Here is a 22485-nt window from a genome sequence, read left to right as displayed (position 1 = left end):
CACGGAAAGACCTCGTGGGGCTGACAAGTTATGTATTAGCCTAAACTCACCCGGGTCCTTCTTGGGGACCACCCCTAATGGGGAACAAACAAAGTTAGCAACTGGTGGAAAATCGAATGGACCGGCAACACGCCCTCGAGTCACCTCTTTCCCAATCTTTACCCGTACCACTGCCGTATGCTGCAGGACCGACAGTTGGTTCTTACAACTTGCTTCCCCCTGAAAATCCCCCACTGGAATGCGGAAACCATATGAAAAACCGTCTCGCAACACCCCAGCGGAGACATGGTCCGGGTATTCGTTGAGCCAAGGAATCATTGCCATGGTATCAATCGGGGTAGGTAAAGGCGCCCCTCGGACTATTTCAGACCTGTTTGGCGCTTCCCCTACCACCGTTATCACCCGTTTTGGCTCTGCACATGGTCTCAGGATGGGAGGACTGTCCACACCCCCCACATTCATGTCTAAACTTGCATGACCCTTGGGGCCTCGTACATTTTCCCCTGTTAAAATTCCAACAAATCCCCCTTTTACCGGCGTTGCCACTCGATTTCGAGTGGTGCTCGTTACCTGCACCCGTCCGAAAGGGTGTACCAGAGGATTGGCGGGAAGACTCACCCCCGTTACTCCCCGACAATGGTACTTTTAACTAGGGGTGGGCGGCCAGCTACGCTCCGTCTGCGGAGTGTGCGTAGTGCCGCCTACTCCGCATTTTGCGGAGCTTGCGGAGCCAGGCGGCACTCCGCAGACGGAGCGTAGCTGGCCGCCACCCGCCACCCGCCTCCCTCCCGCCCTCCCTAAATACTTTAAAATACAATAATCAAATAATTTAAAAAGCACTTACCTTGCCGCCGCTGCCCGCCGCGTCCCCGGGGCTCACTTACTTCCGTCTTCCGTCTTCCGTACTAATGCGCATGCGCGGGCGGCCGCGCATGCGCATTTTCACGAGAAAATGCGCATGCGCGGCCGCCCGCGCATGCGCATTAGTACGGAAGACGGAAGATCGCAAGCCCCGGGGACGCGGCGGGCAGCGGCGGCAAGGTAAGTGCTTTTAAATTATTTGATTATTGTATTTTAAAGTATTTAGGGAGGGCGGGAGGGAGGCGGGTGGCGGGGCTGGCGGCCAGTGGTGTTTGCGGAGTGGGGCTACGCGGAGTGCGGAGGTGGGCGTAGTTTCTCGCCAACTTCGCGTAGCTCCGCGAAGCCCCACTCCGCGAACTCCGCCCAGGGTTACTTTTAACATGCCTGAATTCTCCATTTTTTGCCAAGAAATGGAGTCATAACAATCCCATGTTAGAGCTGGGTCGTGCTCCTTAGCCTTCCTAAAAAGATTGTCATAACAAAACCATTGATTGCCCTCGTATGCCAGAGAATACTCCATGATACGTGTCTGGTAAATAGGCAACTCCGTCAACAATTCAGGCCTTCGCTCACCCATAATGGAGGTAAAAATGCCAAACGCTCTGCCCCAAGTACCTATGTTTTCGTCGACCTTAAAGGCGGCCATTTTTGCTCGCCAAACACTCGGATGCATAAGCTCTTTTTGGCCCTTCACATGCTCCATCTCGTAATGGTCAGTAAGCAAAGAAAACATGTTCACATACTTATCGGCCCAAATCTTTTCCTTAATTTCAAGTGGAACATGCTGGGCCACTTTCTCCCTTCGTGAGGGTACAGACCCCTCCCCCGCAATCGGCAGTAGCCGCTTACCTGAACTAGGTGCTGTACTTGCTGCCGAACCCGCGCCTGCTGCAATCTCAGCCACCGGAACCTGTGGGGGAACAGAAGACGGTGCCTTCGCAGCCTCTCTAGATTCCCGCAGTTGTCTCATTACTGCCCTGGCGTCGTCAGCCGTGGTACCCTCACTATCTTTTCCCAACCACGCTGCCAGTTGTGCCGCCAACTCGGGAGGCATATCCTCTCCGTTCACGGGGGTGACTACCACGGGGATTGGATGTCCTTCCTTCGGAACCGGGGTAGGCTCCTCTATCGGTGTAACGGGAACCGGGGCCTCCCCCCCCGGTGCCCCCCTCCTGGACCTCTTGCCTCTCCCGCTAGGGAATACTCCCGACAATGCTGGTCCGACGATTCGCTTCGGTCCTCCCTCCCCATTCTTTACCGCCATCTGCTTCTTCAAATCGGCTACTTCCTTTATGAGCATGCGGAGCATCTGATCGGTCCCGACCCGCTTTCCGACCTTCTTGCCCGGCATTCTCGAACGAAGATATCTGTAAAACAAAGACAAAATTACAACGCTCCAAATTGGCTCTTCGTTCCGTCTCGGGCTCACGTGCAGCGGGGAGGTGCAGCTTCAGAGCACAGGAACAAGAGGATGCTTTCTTGGCTTGTTGCTCCTTTTATCCATCTTCGGCCGGGCGTAAACCCGCCTCCGCCTGCCTCCCTGGGCGTGGCCGGCCGCGTCAGTGTCTAGGACAACCCACTCCAGGGCGGGAAAAAGGCGCGCCCTGGCTACGCCGCTTCGGGCATACCAGCCGAGACTCGCCTCCCGCCCAAGATGGCCTCCCGGGGGGATCGAGGTACTCCACCATACGTTCGGGGGGACCGAATGGTCGCCCCTTTCCATTCTTCTGTTTTTTTATAAATTTGATTATCTCTTCTTTTTCTATGGGTATTTGCGTATCCAGGTCGTTATGCTGAGAAGAAGAATCCAAGTCGTTATCATTTTTGCCCCCTTCATAAATTTCCGGTACCATTAACTGAATAGTATCCTGATTTAGATGTTTCCTCAGGAAAATCTCCCATTCCTGCTCGGTTAACGGTGATTAAATTATTTGCTTGTTGGGTCTAGCAAGTCCATTGATAATTTTCCAGAAGTCTCTTGGATTCTTCTGCTTACTGGCAAACAATACTTTTGTCCAAATTGCCTGTTTTGCTTTATTTGTTTCACCCCATATTAGCTTTTTCAAATTTCGATTTAGTAGCTTCAAGTTTCCCAAATTTTCTGCTTTTACCCCTGGCTTCTTCATTAACCTAATAGTCCTATTTCATTCTTTCTTCATTTTCATTATTGCGTATGGCAGTTTTAAATGATGACCATTTTCCCTGTCTGATTCATTCAAAGATTGATTCTTAATTGACTGTGTTTGACTTTGCGTCCTGGTTAGAATCCCAGTGAGGTGTTCCCATTGCTCTATTACTGATTCTAGTGCAGAGTATTTAAAGCATGATTCCAAAAGCCTTTCCACCTGATCGTTAGTTACTTCCTTGTTTCCAACATTCCAAAATATTTTTTTATAGTTGGTTGTACCAATTTGCCCTTGGACAGTCTGATAGGCCTTGTTTGTATTTGTTCTGATGTTCATTTTAATTATTTGCTGGGCGTGGTCACTTTCATTTACTTTCTTTAGTTGGTACGAGCTAATGTTGTGAAACATAAATAACAAGGTCATGGTGTAATCAATCCTGGAATGTACATTATACCCAAAGTAACTATATGCTGGGGCACATCCGTTTTTATTCTGCCATTTAAAATTCGAAGTCCCATTGCTTCAATGTCCTTTACGAACTTTGTTCCCATTCCGTTCTTAGTGGAGGTATTATCTTTCCCTAGATTCTGCTCTGGAATAAACCATTGGTGATTTTGTGATTGGGTTGTATCATCTCTTGTGTGGGGTGACATAAGATTGAGGTTAAAGTCCCCAGTAATTAGAAAATCAGCCAATGGATCCTCCAGCATCATGGTGATTAGAACATTGTTAAAGGTTCCACATATTGTCTCCCTGCTTCTGTTAGTAGGCAATATGTAAACCGTGATCAGATATAACGTTTTAGATTTTTGGTTATTTATTTTGTAGGTTAATTTAACTATCAAAATGTTCGTGCTATTTAGTTCCACTTGCTCATGATGAGCCTGTAATGAATTAGAGATAAATATTGCCTGACCCCCACTAGCTCGCCCGAACCTTTGCTCTTACTTTGCGTGTTCGTAGTAGCCTGTGTATCCATGTAATAGAAATGGGTTGATTTCCCAGGTTTCTTGTAGTACTATATTTTGGAATGTACCCACTAAGGAATCAATATGAGCGTTATTAATATTACCTTTTAACCCATTAATATTCCATGAACACATTCTTATTATTTCTGTATTTTTACCTATTTCTCCTATTTGCAAAGGACTACCATATCATTGATTACAGTTGCTATGTAGTGCCTCAGTAATCCATTTTTCATTAATTTCTAAGTTTCTGTCTGTTGAGTTGTGACGGGGTGCTTACATTTTTCATGGAAGATCTACCAAGGGCATTTTTTAGGACAGAAACGATCTGTGTATCTACTTTTTCCTGTTTTATTAATGATTCATCCCCCATAAAAGGAGTAGGATAAACCTCTGGGATTTGTTTAGTTAATACTATACCCCAGGTTTTAAATTTCTTAGACTCATTCATAATCTGTTCAGCTATTATTGGGGATATTAATGTGATTAGCGTTGGAGTTTGGCTAATGTGTTTCCCCTCCATGAACTCAAGTGAAATAATATCCTCACTTACGATGTTAGTCAGTGAAGGTATTGATTTAAATAGTCTGAGTAAATTCCCACGATTAAGTATATCATGCCTGCCTCTTGACTGAAATTCTGGTGTAAAAATAAGATTTTCACAGATTTTGGAGGTTTTATACGTAGGAACCTCGTTTTTCTCAATTTGGTTTGGTTTAAAGCTAACTGATTTTATCCCTTCTCTGCTATTGAACATGAGATGATCCCATTCCTGTGTTTTTATAGGACCTTTCCCCACCTTCACCAATATAGGGTCCCCATCTTTTTTTATTCTCACATCAGTGCCGGGGTTTTGGTGCGGAATCGTTATTAAGGATAATTTGACATCGCTACTTTTATTCATTTTGTCAGAGTAATAGTTGGTTGGAGCTCTTTCTTCTTCTTTTTGCTTTATGTCCAAGTTGGTTACCTGAGACGTAGTATCAGGGGTTGTTTTGTCCTCTTGCCCCCTCTAGTACTTTATTATTCTTCCTTACTACGAGTTGTGTTTCATTTATGTTGGGGCACGTTGATTGGTATAGACCGCTTATTGGGGTTTTACCAAAAATAGGAAAGAAGTTGTTGATTTCTTTCATTGTATCCTCTGAGGTTATTGATATTTGATATTTGATCATCATCTGTCTTACTTTTAGCAGGCTGTTTCAGTTTTTCGTTTTTTCTTGCTTTTCAAAGTTTTTTTCTTTGACGTTTTGACATCGACGAGAACCCATCTGATTCAGTATTATTGTGGATTTGATCCTCTTCATTAACATTGCACATAGTTTCATTTCCTTTTAGGACCATAGCTTGCTGGCCTGATAAGTTAACTATTTCACCATGTTGATGTATTGATTGTTTTAGTTCACAGCCTTTCTGGCTATCAGACCCATTTCCAGTTTCAATTTTGTGATTTTTCTTTGTGACAGCATAATCCATATTAGCTTTATCCTTTCTGACTTGGATGTTTCTTTTGGTGTCTTCTATTATGCTTGTTAAAACTTCCGGTAGCACTGCTAGTTTATCCATGATAGGTACATAGATACAGTCAGAGGTTTTTTTTTTAGTTTCCTGACTGTACTTTAGTTATCAAGTTGTTTAATTGGGCAAGTTTGTTATCAATTCCCGCCACATTATTCGCCATCATTTTTAAAAGATCAATTTGTATGTCCATTTTATTTGATTGGTACTTGAGAGCTTCCAACGTGAGTGTCGAAGTTTGGTAAAAGATATCCCATGGTATCCCTACTTCTTGTTGTTTTATATCCCCCTTTGTTTGCTTACTGAACTGGGGATTTTTAGGATCTACCTTATTTTTTTCAATAGTATTCGGGGATAAAACATTTTTTTCCAGAGGACCTTCAAGACCTTTCCACAAAAATGTGGTTACATCGAGCTTGTCTTTGTTATTGTCCCTCCCCTGGTCAGCCCTATCTTGATTTTGATATATTTCAAATTCATCGGGGGGTACACACAACCGTTTATTGATTTCAACATTGACTTCAATAGGACAACTTGATGACGCTTGCTCCCTCATAACTCCATAGTGTAGGTGATTGGTTTCCTGAGTTTGTGAGTGCAAATTATTTGAGGGAGAGCCATCATCTTTTGTCTTCGACTCTATCTCTGTCTTTATATTTCCGTATTGCAAATCTTTAGGGGGTTCTCGCCGATTCATCCATTGCAGTTGTTCTCCAGTCAATGTATCTAGGTCCTCACTTTGGGTTTCATCATGGTTTTGTTCTATTTGTTCCATTTGCTGACTGTTTTGTGTCCAATTGTGGGTTTCGCTGCTAGTAGGTTTCATGGGGGTCATGGGGGAGGGTAGTTTATCACTCTTTGTTTCAGATTTCATTAGCATCAGAGCTCCGGTTGGATTCTTCAGGAATTGAAACTTCTCCGGTATTTTACCGGCTTTCTCGAACATCCTTGCAATAGGGGAGATAAGCGACTGGGTCAGTCCTATTGCGTTGGTTTTTAACTTTTTGGATACGGAGGATTGCTGCATCTTTTTTGTTCGTTTTGTTGCAGTACCTGCGGACCTTTCCTTTCCTGATCTCATAATATTTAATTTATAGAGTATGCTAGTTTCTTTGAATCTTTGAATCTGAATGTATTTAAATTCAAAGTTGGCACCTGGCAACCCTAATGCTCCCCTCTCTAGCTTTTCGCTACGTGAGGACTCAGATCCGCAAGATCCACTAGGATCCGTACACCCTCCAAAGCCTATCTGCATCCTCTATGCGCTGCTGTGTTACCAACTGCAACACATGTACAAATACGCAATGAATATTCAGCAGCCGCCGTCAGGGAGGGGCAAGGACTGTGGTTTTGCGGAACAAGGCAGAGTCAATGCGATGGCCTTATCCAACTCAGAAAATAGCTTCTTTTTATATCTTCGCAGGTTAAATGTAAGTTCAATGTAAGTACAATGAAGTTCAATACCAGGTCAATGCTAATTACTGAGGGTACATAGGTGCATGATGCACGTCAGGAAAGTCCAGAAGCAGTTCAGTGAGTATCAGGAACATACAGCTTATGATTGTATTTAAAATAAGTGATAGTATGAATGTTGGGCCTTACCAATCCAATGCCCGGTAATTGACCTCCTTGTGAGTGTCTGCCTCCTCCTCCCAGAGCCCCCCGCAGGAACCACTGCAGTACTTGGCGTGCAGTCCCATGATCTCTTCTTGGTCTCCTAGATATGGGTGAGGCAGTGGCAAAGCAGTGGCAAAAGTGCCCGGGGAGACTTTCCGTGACTCTCCTCAGCTCTCCGGTGATTCAGCGCTCTGTCACGTCCCAACCGCGTAGTCGGACCCATCTCACAGCTTACTTCTCCGGCCGGGATCCGCTGATGCAGGCAGGCAGCGTGGTAGCGCGATAACGAGGTCGAGCGGTGTCAAGCGGGCGGACCTCCGAGCCTCCAGACCGAGCCTCCAGACCATCCGGCCCCCGCTCGGGGGCTCCACAACACAGCACAGCAGAGTACAGAAGAGCGTAGCCTCTGAAAGCCACGGGCAGGCAGCAATCGACCAGGCGTCCGGACAGAATGGTGTTTCTCTCACTCGTGTCTCACTGCTCTCTAGCTCTCTAGCACCACCTACTGACAGCAAGAGGGAAATATTGGGATTGGCAGCCATTAACCCTAACGGAAGTAGTTGGTGCCGAATATAGTAGTTGTATAAGTTTAATGAAAGGGGGACTAAAACCATGCCATTTCAGAGCACCGAATGTAAAGTTTCAATTAATCCTATCAAATGCTTTTTCAGCATCCAAGGTGACAGCCGCTACGGGAGAAGTGGATTTCGAAGCTAAGTGTATGATGTTAAGAAAAGTGTGTGAATTCTCCGTGATTGGCTGACCTTTAACAAAACCAGATTGATATATATTAACTAAATTGGGGATAACCGTGTTGAGACGAAGGGCAAGGAGATTTGCATAGATTTTACAGTCAGTGTTTATTAAAAATCAGGAAGGATAAGGTGGGTGGTAAATGTTGGTGCCACTGTGTCCTGCATCCCACTCCCACTGGAACAGAAATTTGCCAGATTAAAAAAAGGAACAAGAACGTAATGGGCAGAGCTGCACACCACAATAGCCACCAAAAATAATAAAGATATATGGTCCATAGTTGATAAGGAAACTAAATACTCTAAAGTGGGGTTTGATTACAGCATAACACACAACCAATGAAGAGAGCATCAGATGACGCTTTATGGGATTTAGGAACCAGACATGAGAGGCACAACAGACCAAGTAGACAGACCCCAACTTAGAATCAGTCATGCAGATACTGTGAAACGTATGAAAGATTGCAAATCTTCACAAGCTCCAGGTCTTAATAGGCTCACTAGTGCCCTACTGAAGAGTAATCCTTAAACATTAGGCTTGATTCTAACACCTATGACCAACTCAGTCAAATACCCGGACCGGGCTTTACCTTCATGGAATGGAGCAATCTTGTATCCCATATATAAACGAAGACCTAAACATTTGTTAACCAGCTATCACCTAATTGCTTTGCTTGTTGCAGATGGGAAACTATTTGCTACACACCGATTATACCATCTACAGCAATTGGTGGAAAAATCGAATAGATTAACTTTCCATCAGTCAGGGTTCCTCCCTAACTGCAGCATGTAATATCATAGCCTTGATCATGATCAGGCGGAAGCCCATACCAAAATCAATCTTTGCTTTAGAGATTTTTATACAGCTTTGGAGAAGGGGAATCAAATGAGGTTGTGTAGGAAACTTCCGAACTGGGGTAACCCCCAATGTCTTTTACATTTGATAATAGAACTCCACAGCAATACATGGGTTAGATTAAAGATGTCCGATGGTTAAGGTCTTCTTCCTAAAATTCTCACCCTCTATAGTTTAAAGCAAGGGTGCATCTTAGCACCACTTATTTTTAATCTGTATATATCGGATTTAGCAGGTGCACTAACTCATAGCCTGGATAATGCCCTGAAAACAGGGCAAACTAAAACTTCTTTTTATCTTACGTTGATGATCTGGTTATCCTGGCAACAACCCAGATGGGCCTTCAAAGGCACCTCAATTGAATCCAAGTATATAACCAAGAAAATAACCTATTGATCAATTTCCACAAAATCAAGGTAATGTCCTTTGGCAGAAATAGTTCAAAGTTTATTTAGAAGCTAGGTGCCACTGAATTGAAGTAGCTTGGGGTATACCTGTACTCAGAATTTGATATAGATGAAAATCTTCTCAGGAAATGTCACTCAGAGAACTTAAAAAGTAGAATTGCAATCATTTGTGAAGCACTAAAAAGGTTGTCCTCTCTCTATGGAAGGGGAGTAGTAGGTCCTCGACTGGATGTCATAGAGAGAAAGATTAACCCTGTTGTTTTTTTTTTTAATGAGGCCTTAATGGGGACACAATCATTTATGAAAAGCCTAGATCACATGTTCATGACTTGCATTCAAAAAATATTTTGCTTGAGGCAGTCAACTCTTCTGTGCTGTATCGGGAAGAACCAAGGCTGGTGTCATCATCTGCTTTGGTTGGCAATAAATGGATGATGCATTTTATATAGGTGAAGATGGCAGAAACAAAATCCTCACTTATCGCCAAAGCATTAACTGCATGTTGGTGAAGAGCATTTAATGCAGAAAGGAAAAGGGTAGAGCACTGGAAGAATATAGCTCCTCTTGATGGCGACTCTAGCATCCATGTCTAAAGCTGTGTGCAAATTAATGTTAATGAAGGGAGTGACAAGCCTAACCTTGAGTTGAGACAATGACACAGCCTCCAGATATAAGCATAACAGATACACCTTTTCTAGCATAAGGTAACCTAACTTCGATTTTAATTTGCTACCTCAGGACAAGTCTGCATTTTTCAGACGCATGTTTTTTACCCCCTTTTAAGGTTTTTGGTGGTTCATGAAAACTAAAGGGCTGCAGTGCCAAGTCATCTAGGATGTGCAGTTAGCCGAAGAATCCATTGAACATATATTGCGCCTATGCCCAGCCTTTCTAGAGGCGTGGAAAAAAATACTTAAAGCCAATGTTTATTGCTGAGGTCATAAGAGCAATACCAGAGCTGTATTATTGTGCTTAGAAGGTGGTTCTTTTCAAGTGGTGGGTAGCCTTCTAAAATTCTTGAGGCAGACGGTCAAGCTGTGGGAGAAAAAATACTTAACCTTGTGTCTATTTTAATGAGCGACGATTTTTGTGTGCATTTTATTAGTATTTTGTGATGCCTTTTATGCAAAATATGTATTGTATATCACTTTATGTAAACAATAAACAATAAAGTATTCTACCACCACCACTCCACTCCCAGTGGTAATGGTGAAAGGCCATACGCTGTTGGAGTTCACTAGCGGGAGACTGGATGTAGGGCCTCCCCAAAAGACAGGCTCTGGGGCCATGCCCCAATGCTCACTTCTATAGGTCAGCGACAGCAGCAGCAGGAGGATCCATCTTTGATCCAGTGGCCCTAAATCCTCCAGGATGCAGTAAATGTGTATGAATTAAACATCACTTCCAACTTAATGCTTTATTTCAGAAAGCACTCTATCCCTTCAGATACTTAACAAGTTACAGCTATGTTAAGCTAGCATTAAAGAGTGGACCTTGTCCGCTCACTGGGTCTGTCACATATTGATAATTGTATCATTATGAACATTGGCTTACAGAGTAAGAGCTTTAGCTGATTCAAAATACACCACAAAGACTAACTCATGACATATAAACGATGGATCAAACAACTCTGCCACTTGAGGGTAAAGTTCAAGATGTTTAGTATCTACAAACCCTAATGCAATCTGAGATCGGCTTTCAATAACATTTTCAACTTACTTTGCCCAAATCAACAAGAAGAGTATAACAGCAGAAACCATAGAAATGTGAGCCAAAAGCCTGGAACAGTCTTACCACAGTCCTCAGACAACTGCAATGCAATCTCAAAGTTCAGAAGAGAAAAAACAAGCATTTACAATGCAATGGTTTCGCCTTTGGAAAAGTTAGAGCTATTGGCATTGCTCATGACATTTCTTTTTTTTTTACTTATAAATAAATGGCATTGTTATTTACATTGTCAACCTCAATGAAGGTCGAAGTCTCACAATGCCTGTCTCACAAGGCACACAGATACACAGCAGTCACCCACTTCACAAGGCATAACATACACTCAACTTCCGGCATCACAAGATACAAAATGCACTGCAGTACCTTATGCAAAATGCACAAAGTGGGAGGGGGGGGCGGGAAAGGCACGGACAGCGGGAGGGGGGCGGGCAGGCACACGGACAGCGGGAGGGGGGCGGGCAGGCACAGGGACAGCGGGAGGGGGGCGGCAGGCACACGACAGCGGGAGGGGGGCGGGCAGGCACACGGCAATCTGTCTAACATATAGAGATTTCCTATCAAAGTGGTGTGAGGGGGAAAAAAGTGTTGATTGAGACACTGAAGAGCATATCCCCTTCAACAAATATTAGTATTGTTTGTTTCACAGTCTCATATTTTCAGAACGAAAACATGTTCAATTATAATAATCAATAGCAATGTAATTGTGTTTACTCATTCATCTAACACTGCTAACAAGGACTGGTGAAGCCAAAAAGTCCTGCATGTTTTAGGCCTATGTTTGTTGTTTTAAGTCTCATCTTTAATTGCGAAGGCCACACCTCTTTGAAAGGATTCCTAGTTATGCTTCCCTGGCCACGCCGCTTTTTAATAAGCCCCTAACATTTTCATTCCACTCCAAGCCCTGAATAAAAAAAATATTGTTATGGAACCTCTGCTGGTTTGTGCCATATGTACTAAGTCTGTGCGGTTATCATAGATTGCCACCGCGTACCTAACCATCTCATCGCTATAATGCGGCAAACCCAGTGGTATCGACTTCATGAACATGCATTAAGGTGTAAATGCCGTTTCGTGGCACACCCTTTTATGTGGTGACATAAGTTGTGTCCAGGTGCTACCGCATGACTAGTGAGATCTCCCTAAAATGTAACTTAGGCTGGACACTTTAGAGCTAGATAAAGGCTTTTCGCATTTGTGAGCTTGTCTTCATTGACCTACATAACCTCTGTGCAAAACCCCCATATGTTGTGCTTTTTATAAACTATGAACCCCAATATTGAATTTAAGCACTGGGAATACTCCACGACCCTTTTCTAAACGATTTACATGCGGCATACAGGCTTTCATGGCACGGGAAGGGAGCGGGCAGGCAGAGGGACAGCGGGAGGGGGCGGGCAGGCACACGGACAGCGGGAGGGTGTTGCGGGGAGGCACACGGACAGCGGGAGGGGGCGGGCAGGCACACGGACAGCGGGAGGGGGCGGGCAGGCACACGGACAGCGGGAGGGGGGAGGGAACGGCAAGAAAGGCACTCACCTGGACTTCCTCCGGCGGCGGTTGGCCGCTGAATGACCAAATGAAACCTCGACGTCGGAAAAAACTAAACCCCGCCCACGTCCGCGATGACGATCAGAGAGGGAAGAAATCGCGGGAACGCCCACGAATCTGGTCCGCCCTTGATGGACAGATCTCTGTTCCAATAGCTAGCCTCCATTTATGGAGCAAGCCAATGGAACAGAGGGCGTATTCCCAAGCCCACACTGTTATAACATTAGATTTCGCCTGCGCCGAAAAGCTGCGCAGAGCGCAGCCTTCGACGAGGCGAAACCTAACAAACTGCCTGTTTGGTCAGGACTCCCCAAGAGTCTAATTGCTGCCTTCCTACCGATCGAACTCAGATTATATACAGACCTGAGACTGCGATTCGAGAACAAGCCACCCTCAAACCTGAGAGGTAAGACCGAAAATATCTGATTACAGCAAAGGGTAATTACTTTGCCCTTATTTGCACTGTACTTTATAAACTTGAAGGTGTGGGATGGGGGGGGTGGATGCATACATTTTTTCACTGTCATGATTTTATCTAATTGGATAGTACGCAAAAAAAACTGCAATTTAATTGCCTGGACTTTTTAGTAGACTACCACTATTCCACTGGGGATCAGGAGGTGGAAAAAGACGAATCCACAAGCTATGAAGATCACCTGCCTGTTAATATTTCGTACCACCTTCCTCTAACATACCTTTCTTTTCCTTTATCTTATTTCATTTTGAGTCACTCTGAAGTGATTGCTTTCAGATGTGATGGTTAATAAATCACCACAAATGAATATATAAATGAACACAAGTAAATTAAAGGTGCCTGAGGAAACAAAAGACTGTTGAATAAGAATCTGCCCACAATTGTTCCAAAGCTTCATTCGCAGAATGTCAGTTGCAATTATATGTTATTTCTAAAGCTTGTAAATACGGTATCTTTGTTATCCTAATTAAGGTATCAGATCGTTGTTTTCTTCAAAACAAAGTATAAATATATGCACGCCGTGCCACTGAAAACAAAAAATGGGCCAACAACACGTAATTTATAAAAGTCCAGTCACTTATTTATTACTACTTTACAAAATTCAGATTCCATGGTTTAAAATTCTTGAGCATAACTGCCTTGTTAAATCACAGCTTCATTCCTCACAGATTGTCTGCTAGAATTATTTTACAGAAGAAGGGGAACTTTAAAAAAACTAGGTTAAGTTAGTACCTTATATGGTGTACTGGCATCTTTTTCGTTTGTTTTTTTCTTTGATCTCAAAATAATGTACTAGCAGCCTTAAATTGCCTTTAACTTTCATTTATGTAGAGATTTTGCTTTTTAAATTCAATTAAATGTTTTCCTTATTCGACCTTCCAGGTCATAAAAGCCACACATGATTACAGACATCATTAAGATCAAACTAATCGCAAAAAGTTTCAACCACATTTTCCATTTAAAATAAGTACGACCACAGACAAAAGCAGTAATTAGATCGCAACTAAAGTGACGGTGCACTTCAGAAAAATCGTAACAGCTAAACAAACATCACGATCATTGACTTGCTGGAGGAAAAACAGAGGTGCTTTACACTTTGAGAATTTGTGCCTGCGCAAAAGTGGTATTAAAAATTTCCTAGTAAATGTAAGGTAAAATTAACAGAAAAATACAAAATGTAAAATGGTTTGGCATAAATGTTCATCGCAAGGACAAACCGTAATAGATTCAGAAGAATACTGGCCCAAGGGGAAGAATATCATCCAACGGAATGACCCTAGCCTAAATCTTGTTAATAAATTCCTTTTGTGCACAATATTTACATATAAAAGATACAGGGCAATGGAGGGAGGTACTTGTTTAAGACAGTAATCCCTAACAGAGGGTTTAGATACTTCAAGCAATTCCCTGGACAATTCTCTGTGCTTTCGACAACTATACAAAGCTCTCTGGCGAACTCCTGGGTTCTCAAACATTGGAGTATTGCAAAGTTCTGTGAGGCAGGTTTTGATATATTGGAGCCAGGGAATAGCGCAGCATCGAGTACAACTTAGACAGTCTCTGATAATAGCCTGATTTAGATCAGCTTCTTCATTTGTCCAGATGGAACACCATGTGGCTAGAGGTACGCAGTTATTGTATCTTGAACATAATCAAGACCGAACTCCAAATGGAGGGAGAAGTGCGGCGAGGAAGTGGGGACACCTAAAACTCTGCAGCAAAATCTATTCTCCTCTGACTGCAGAGAAAGTACGTCCCTACATCCCCAGATGCCCATGACATATGTTAACCTCTTGAGCGCTCATGACGAGGTCAGCTCGTCATGAGCCACGGCGCTCCGGTGCTCATGATGACCTGAGCTCATCATGACCGCGCCATCAGATGAAACGCTCGCACGCGGGGCTAATTCCCCCGCTGTGCTGAGCATTCCATCTAACGGCACCAGGGCCGGACTGGGAACCAGAACCGGCCCTGGCAAAGTGCTCGGCCGGCCCCCCTCCCGGAGGGCGGGGTGCTACCGCGCTCTGTGCCAGGGCCGGTTTTCGGCCGTTTTTGTTACAGGGCCGTTTTTGCAGCATAGCTGCAAAAACGGCCCTGTAACATAAAACGGCCCCCAGGGGCCCAAAACCGGCCCCCAACCATGCGGCCCACCGGGGGATTTCCCGGTGCCCGCAACGGCCAGTCCGGGCCTGAACGGCACGGTCATAACGAGCTCAGCTCGACATGAGCCCCGGAGCGCCCTGGCTCATGACGAGCTGACCTTGTCATCAGCATGGGGGCGCTGTACGCGCTCCCCCGCCCCCCCACCCCCAAGCAGGGGAAATCCCGCCAGCGGGGAAAGAGTTAAAATCGGTATACATTTGCGAATATAAATCTCTAAAATTGGGGCTATTGGCTTTTTACCTATGGACGTAGCAAGGGAAAAAGTGGTACCAACTGCTTGTGTAAATCGTGTTATTCTGTTTTTATGCAGGTATGCAACATACATGTATAGCTGTTCTAATGTTGATAAATTGTATGCTTTATTTAAATGTTCAATTTGAGAAAATTCATAATTGTGTTTGTGTTCCAGGTGTGACTGAATTATGCTTTTGTGATTGGTGCAACACTTTACTTTTGTTTTTCAAGATGTTCGTGGGTGTTATTTAAAACAAAAGCAGGTCATTTCATAATTTTAGGCTGCAGGAGCGTTGTGCCCATTATGAGTATTAGTAGCTGTTTGAAAAAACAGTACCTCATCCTTTTCGTGTTTCCTTTCGTATACGGGAACATTTGATTTCGTATGTGTTTTAAAAGCGCATAGCTAATATCAAGCGGATGTTCCAAGTAGGTATTACAGTTTGGAACGCACCTCACCTGTGACTCCATGCAGTGGTATGGAACGCCATTGAGGTTTGATGTGGGCATTTTACTCCTCATACGTGGCTGCACGGAGATGTATAGCACTTGCTCTGTTACTCTATGAAGATAAAGACTGCCTCGTGAGATACTTGTATATTTTCAACATTATGAGTAGTACATCAGGTACTGCCATCGCTTTCATCGGAAGAAGTTGAGGTTTGCCTCCACGGGCCTCCGCGAAGGCGGGGAACATTTAGATTGTGTTTCCACATAGGTGTGCTATGTCTCATGTGTGACATAAAGGCCAGTAATTTATATGCGCGGACATAATTGGCTTTGTAGTCCCAGCTTGTAACAAGAACGTGGCATGGGCTTCACTAACCCAGAGCACTCCGTAGGTGTATAGCACCTCGTTTGTGTGTCCATGCAGGAATATGTCACCTTGTGAGCATCTTTGAGTTTTTCCTGCCAATATCATTATGTAGTGACAACTTGGAGCATGAGCTTTGCTCCACGTACTTTGAGGTTAGTATTATTTTTTATGTTTCCCACTTCTAATATCTGCGAATATGCACAATCTTGTTCTCAAAAGATTGTATGGTGTTCATGAAGACTTATCGATATATACTATACTGGCCTATGTGCGAATGGCATTTACATTTGCTTAATAACTCAGACTGGCTGGACAAAATACAAAACGGGCCAAATGCACACACTTGAGTGTAAAGCTACATGCCTGCAAAATCTGACTTCTTCGAGGCAGGCGTTTCCAATGGACACCAGCATGTTGTGCTGGAACTAATTATATACATATATATACATGTATCACACTGCAGCACATTACAAGCAAGTCAGAGTAATAATTAATTCCCAAAATATCAGAATCTCTTTAAGGAGGGGGGTCTGTGTGTCAACATATGGGTGAATGTGGGTATATGCATACCTTTTTATAATGAAGTTCTCTATTGAGTGAAGTGGAGTCTACTTCAGTGGGTACTCCTGGGACCTGATTACGCTCAGCCTGGAAAAAATTGACATATTTATTTCAATCAATGTAGGCCCTCACGTCGAGTTTGTTGGAACCCTGGTGCTTTTTTTCACACCAAGTAAATAACGTCACCCAGTGGTATGTTGGTTGATGGGTACGAAATATAGCACCTGTTGTGAACGGTTTTTGAAGATCGTTATGGGACAGTGTCAATCCTAGCCTGGTTAACAGGAGAATGAGGTGTCTCAGGTTTGCATGCTCATTTTGCCTTTATGTTCTTATATGTCCAACTACTATGTCGACACGGCTGCTGGATTGTGATTAACATAAAGCTATATATATATATATATATTTTAAATGCTGATTTTGGTGCTTGATGCACCCAAACCCACATGGTACAGTAAATACCACACACGTTTTCCTTGTTAAATTCTGGCAGGATTGTCCTGCCGAGAATTAACAAAATTTTACAATAAATGTAAATAGGAGAGAAAATAGAAAAAAAAGAAAAACCCATATAAGAAACATTAGAAAAGTGTACAAAATGTATTCAATATATAGATGAAAACAATTTTGAGACAATGCGCTCAGAAATATACACTGGTACATATAATATTTGTTGTGCAATACCAAACCAGACAAGTGGCAACCAGAAGGGAATATATAGCAAGGGTGGTCCAGGACAACACTGAGGCAACAACAGGCAAGACGATTCGTCCTTTGTTAGTTACAGCCACATATGTGCCGACAGCGTTTTGACCTTTGTTTAATTACATGGTCATCATCGGGACATTTATTTTAACTGAGCGTCCAAGAAAATCTATTTCATTGATATACTGAGACCCCAGATGATTGCATAGGTTTGAGAGGTGTACAAAATTGTACACAACAACGGAAAACGAAATTCTAGATGCACGATGCAAAGTTGTGATATGCACAGCTTTATGGTATTACATTACACCTCACCAAAGGCTAGATGACATTAAAATTCTAGATACAGTGATGTAAAGTTGTGAAATGCACAACTTATATTGATACAGGCATTGCCCCAGTGGCTGCATGAATTAATCTGGCAGAGCTAACCACGGGTCGGGAGAGCAAATCTCCTATATGATTCACTCAAACGTTAGGGCGAAATGTTCCGCTTTGTTTTTCTTTTTGTTTTTCCATTTTCTCTCCTATTTGTATTTATTGTATGGTTTTCTCCTTTTCTAAAAAGTTCAATTTATTTTTATTGATTGTTTGTGAAATTGATATTTTCATAATACCTTGACCGCTCTTAGGACTAAATATTGATTGCCCCTGGTTCAGGTGTACAGGGCTGCCCCTGTTGTTGATTATGAAAATTAACAAAGGCTGAGATATTACACATGCATAATACATACTGGATCTAATAAATACCACCCAGTTCCAATCCCTGCGCAAATAGAGGTTTATTCATGTATTGGAAAACACTGATCCATTTGCAATCAGTACAGTAGTTTGACACGGTTGGCTTGAAATTTAAAAGATACAATAAATAGCCCCCAATCATGTCCTCTCTGTGAGAAAGTAACATACCCTTCTTCAATAATTTGTGCAGTGGCAGCTCCTCCGCTATGGCGGAGGAGCGTCACCCACAAACCAGCAGTGACCAAATGTAAAAATAAAACGATAATAAACCAGGTTTATTATCATTTTATTTTTCTCTCTCCAGTGAGTCTTGGGGGCAGCCCCATGACGGGGAGGGGGCAGTCACAGGGCGAGAGTGGTGGCAGCACCAGTGTCATTGTGCATGATGATTTGGCTGGTCATCTCAGGCCGGCAAAAGCGTCATGCGCAGTGAAGCTCTCCCCAACCCAGCTCTATTGATGGTTTGGAGACAGCAGTCACAGGCTCCCAGTCTTCCTGGTAATGCAAATCCTCGGTGCCCAAGCCAATCATGAATGAGAGCAGTGTCAGGTTTAGCTATTGGGGAATCTGGGAGCAATGTGCTTGTGAATCGTGAGAGGAGAAGAGCGTCGTGCAGCGATGCGTCAGGACTGACAAGTACGTTATTTTTTAATTTTATTTGGGCATTTTTGTACTCTTAGCCCCCCTACTTCGCTCTGCCTGTCACTCAGTGTGGGGGCAATTTACCTCTGCATTTGTGTCAATAAATATGATATTTGGGCCTAGATTTGCTAAGCCTTTACATCACCCTTGAGTCACTCAAGGCGATGCAGGGCAACGCAAAGACTAATTTGAAATGTACAACGCCACTCAAGGCCTGATTTGCATGGCGTGGCATGGCTTTGTAAAGAAATGTAACACAGTGTAGCTGCTTGCGCTGTGTCACATTTGAAGTTGGGAGGCGTTCCATGGGTGGAGCATGGGCGCTTCCATGCACCCACACATGGATTTGGCACTAAAGGTAGTAAACCTGGGAATGCATCAAAAGGCGTATGAGGAGGAATATCTTTATCCTCAATGTTTCTTCCTTCCACATGTGCTGCGTGACATTGAAAGGGGAAAATGCCACTAAGGATTATTTGTGTGCAAGAAGGTGCGCATTTCTGAACAAAAACGACCCTGCCTGCATTGGCGCAAGGCAGCACACGGTGCGCTCGCACAATAAGAAAGCAGAAATGCTCCATATGTTTTTAAATATGGAGCATTTCTGCTCTCTCCCTTCCACGTAGCACAGTAACTTTGCTTGCTGCCCTGTGTTGTGTGAAATGTTTGTAAATATGCCCCTAATTGCTTCCTTTATTAAATAGTAAACAACTATGCAGGCCAGAATTAGAACAATACATTATCAAAATGTCATCAGCTCTCTTTGAAAGTGATTGTGTGTGCACGTGCATGTACGTAGTTATTACATTTAATGGTGAACCTAAACTTACCGCATAACTTCCGATGTAATAATATTCTTGAACTTAAGCCATGCAATACTTGAAAATGTAATAATGAAACTGTCTATTTTATATGCGTAGATTTGAAATGAATGCTGTGTGCACCTGTGTATAGTGTAATCCAGCACTTTTTTGTACATGTTATGAGAGGCCACCCCCGCGTCTAGGGGAGGGGGGCCTTTAGTGGGCATTTTGTATCCGCCCCTGTAGGTAAAGTTTCGGTTCTGGGATTGGACGTCATGGGGAGGGTCTCGGTAATGCGAGACACTTGGTGGGCGTCCGAGGACCCTCCTCCCAAGGCGATAAGGAGAGCTGCACCCCGGGAAGTAGCCCTCTTTCGTCTCTCGCCTGGGTAGCAAGAAGGCCAGCCAAGAAGAGTTGCCCACCCACCCATCCCTAAGTTCAATTGTGGGGGGCGGGGTCCCTGATAAGAGAAAAGGCTGAGGGACTCCTTTTGGACGGAAAACGGTTGACCCTGGAGCAGGGGAGGCAGTTATGGCGGCTCTAGGCTGGCGGGAGAGGGGGCCGTCCTGCTGGTGGTCCTGGACTCTCTGGCTCTACCCTAGTAGCTGGTGGCTTGGAAAGGGGGTGGTGTTGTGTCCTGCTGGTACAATACTCCTCTAGAGATGCCAATTTGTATATATATGGTAAACTGTGGCGCATATGTATGGGCGCAGCATTTATGTTTGAATTTAATAAATGGTAAATGTGGGAAGTTTTACCCACAACTGAAATGGAATTTGGTATAATAATAAAGCTACGCAGAGGACATCAATCATTTGTAAGTGTCTTACTGGGAGAGGGGTGAGCCTGGGGTAAAGCGTGAATGGCACGAGATATCCCCACTATTCAGAGAGGAGTGTCATGACTGTTACAGGCTGCGCTTTTCAGGAGACCTGCCCATTTCCCACTAATTGTGGAGAAACAAACTGCAAATTACAGAAGCCCACAGACGCGAGGCACATCCAAATCTAATATTCCTTATTTTTGCACACACCCAAACACAGACACGCTTACTTGTCTATGCATACAGGCACATGCAAATATATAAAAATAGAAAACAGAATCTACACTCACATGCATAAACGCATTCACACACACACAGCCAGAGGTATAATGTAGATTAAAGGGAAGTTAAAAGCTGTTCCCATAACCCTGTGCTCTATGGAGAGTAAACAATCTGCGAAGATAATTGATGCAAGCTGCGGCTGCTGTTTACTTTCCAGCTGAAGACAGTAGCAACGAACACACACAAATACAGCCACCAACGGCTGAAAGATTCACCAATAGCCAGCAGACGGCCCAACACAAATGCAAATCCATTCTGCAGATGGGAAGTGTTCAGAATGCGACTGCCTGGTTGCATGAGTGAGCATGATGCAGTGCGCTCCTCAGCATGAAGTGATGTGAGGCAATGAAAACACCAGTATGTGAAACTGCAGAAGTAGTTGCAGAAAAAAAGGACAAATCATGTTCAATACCAGCACAGCTCGTGCGTGCATATTTACCCAATACTCATGGTTGCTCCCCGCGAGGTGCTATCATTCTTTGTATTAACACTCGGAAATATAAGCAGCGATATTTTCCTTGAAAAAACATGAAGAACACCGAGGACTCCTGAAAGCATTGGGCATATTTAAGATGAAAGTATATCCTGATTGCTTGCTTTCAGCATTACACAGGACCGGGGTGCTCTCTGGCAGTGACGGTACACCGCGGCCCAGAGAGCCTGCTATAAAATGTAAGCTTTGAACCCACCTGGGAAGCCCTGGAGCTCCTGCAGCGCTGACGAATTCCGCTTCAGTAACAGGTGCGATGGGCGCGAGAGGAGCTGCAGCATCTGGCCAGAGCAGCAGAGATGACGACTGGTGCCTCGCGGCTGTAGCATGCACACCCCTACTCCCGCGGGGCGGGCGATGAGAGCGTGGACGTCGAGGGTATCACATGTGCCACCCTAAGAACCTGTCCCCACGATGATCAGTTCATGGGCTCGCTTTGCACATTGCGCCTCGATTATGCTGGGAGGGGGAGAGTTAAAGAGCTGCAGCGGCTGTTTTTTTTAATCCTTGTGTGTTTTTTTTTTAATTTCGGAAATAATTCCCGTACAATTGTTCTCAATGAGGTTCATTGCGAGTGGAGAATGCATTTACAACAGCTGTAGAAAATATGAAACGGCAATGATAGTGGACTGAAGCGGAGGAGAGTGGAGTCTGTGAGTGCCATCTGCAGGGAAGTGGAGGGAGGAACCAACAACCAGGGAGGAAGCAGCGAAAGCGACAATTAGAAAACAACCATTCCTTAGACATTATTAATAATATTATTATTATTTTTATTATTGGCAGTAGTACCAGTTGTATAATTATTAATATTATTATTTATTATTATTGGTAGTAGTACCAGTTGTATTATTATTATTATTGGTAGAAGTAGTAGTAGTACCAGTTTTATTAATATCAATATTATGATTATATTTGCCATCACGACAAATCCCATTACTGCTGATGTTACATTAGCATTCCCATTTTTGTGTGTGGCTGGAGGCTGTTGGTGGGAGGTTTGTTGTAATGTTGCAGACACTCACTCGTGTCCTTTAACCCTATCCATGCTGATGACGGAACCGCTCCGTCATCAGCCACGGTGGCGCTGTGCTGATGACGGAGCGGTTCCGTCATGGTCCTGCCACCGCGCCTGCGTGGTGCTGATTTCGCTCTTGCGCAGTGCTGATTTCACGCCTGCGCGGCGCGTTCTATTGAGCGGGCGGGGCCATGACGGAACCGCTCCGTCATGAGCACAGCTCAACTGCGGCTGGTGACGGAGCGGTTCCGTCACCAGCATGCGCCCGCCGCGCGGCCGCCCTGCCCCTTAGCACTGCGGTGGAATAGCCGCTGCAGTAAAGGGGTTAACTCCATTCCACACCTACTAATCAA

At 44.1% G+C, this 22485-nt stretch overlaps 1 protein-coding gene across 2 annotated transcripts in view; it reads right to left on the bottom strand.

The window, feature by feature from the left end:
- LOC147711410 (cGMP-dependent protein kinase 2-like) overlaps window positions 1-21462 on the bottom strand; it is a 2360133-nt gene extending 2338671 nt beyond the window's left edge. The window contains exon 1 of one of the 2 annotated variants that reach the window (XM_086922130.1): window positions 21317-21462. The gene's annotated coding sequence lies outside the window, so the exon portion shown is untranslated. The remainder of the gene's footprint in view (window positions 1-21316) is intronic. The other variant, XM_086922129.1, reaches the window with a different exon arrangement.
- Between the last annotated feature and the right edge of the window lie 1023 nt (window positions 21463-22485).

Source organism: Lissotriton vulgaris, chromosome 5, assembly GCF_964263255.1.
Source record: "Lissotriton vulgaris chromosome 5, aLisVul1.2, whole genome shotgun sequence".
Classification (NCBI taxonomy): Eukaryota; Metazoa; Chordata; class Amphibia; order Caudata; family Salamandridae; genus Lissotriton; species Lissotriton vulgaris.
Note: the sequence above shows the minus strand (reverse complement) of the source record. Positions and strands in the feature narration are given on the sequence as shown.